We start from the raw sequence: 1,461 nt of genomic DNA on the forward strand, positions 1-1,461 counted from the left end.
TGTGAATGAATCAATGAGTATAGCCTTACTTAAAAAGCATTTTTTATTGCTTCACAATAAAAGACAGAAAAAAGCTGTTCTAAAAAAGTATGTTTTCGTTGACATTTAACGCTTTTAAGGTCTGTTATCACTTCTGCTGAATATTATCCAATCCAAGGCCATAATAGAAGGGGCAGGCACAACCAGAACATTATTCTTCCGTCTGCTCGCTTTCATTCATGAAGTTGTAAAGACTGCATTGAGTTCTGTATATGATTTTGTTTCTGATGTTCCTAATGCTTCATGAAAGAAAAAAAAGAAAGAAAGAAAGAAAGGGCAGGCAGTTGAAGAAGCACAACCACCCCAGTGTTTCTGTCATGACGTGTGAATGTATAGTATGTGTTAATGTACTGTGTGTAAATGTACCATGTTTACAAAGGTCTCGGTCAGATAATGCTGAGCATTGACCGGGTGTTCATGCACGTTCAGAGTCAGCAGTATTGAAGTCTTCCTGCTTGGAAGTCATCAGCAAACGTAGACTCAGGACTGACACCTGCACAGGTGTGACCAAGTAAAGTTACTCCGAGGGAGCATCACGTCTTTTCCCTGAAGGGCCTTTTTTCCGGCCACAGAAAACGAGGAGAGGCACTTTAAAAATGTCCTCTGTCAGTTAACTCCATTTCAAAGAAAATCTTAAAATCTTTTGTAGCAGATGGTTGACACAGTCATCTGTTAGAGCTCAGGTGAGCCTGCAGGTGTCTCTCAGCTCTGCTATCATTCAGGGAGATCTGCTGCCTGCTTTGAACCTGGAGAAGGAGTTGCTGCAGTAAGGAGTTTTCTGCTGGAATTAGCTAAAATATTACTTACATGTGACTTAAATGTGAGCGTGCCGGGACCAATTCATCACGGAAGTGGGTCATGTGAAGCTTTCTCCTGCAGATCTCTGCGCTTGCAGCCATGTCTACAAGTGTCACTTCAAGTAGTTTGTAATTAGTGGAACATTAACATGACAATCATCAAAATCATTGAGGTTTATTTGGTAAATATGAATAAAAAAAGATTGAAATGCAGGAAAGCAGCAGAGGAGCCGCAGCAACACAAAAACACATTCAGCTCCTTTTGATTGAATCACGTTACGCGCCTGTTGTGTCAAATGTAGCATGAAAACTGAAAACAATGATGTGGAAAGAAATCATTTGGCTCCAGGAAATAGGATGCACCCGCAGGCCTGATCCAGAATGCGCGGCTGCATTGAGAAAATAAAGGAAATTTGGTGTTTTTATGACAGATGGAGGGGGGGGATCATGAAGGCGTCAGCCTCAATGAGCGGCTGTGACCCCCCCATCAGTGTCCTCCAGCACCAGACTCTTCATGAAGACACAATTCTTTTGTACATCAACAGTTTGCTTCAGTTGTATAACGGAGCGTTCTTCACAGACCATAAGAACCACAAACTGTGGTCCTCTTAACCTGGGGGGGTTC

This window comes from Oryzias melastigma, linkage group LG6, assembly GCF_002922805.2.
Source record: "Oryzias melastigma strain HK-1 linkage group LG6, ASM292280v2, whole genome shotgun sequence".
In the NCBI taxonomy this organism is placed as follows: domain Eukaryota; kingdom Metazoa; phylum Chordata; class Actinopteri; order Beloniformes; family Adrianichthyidae; genus Oryzias; species Oryzias melastigma.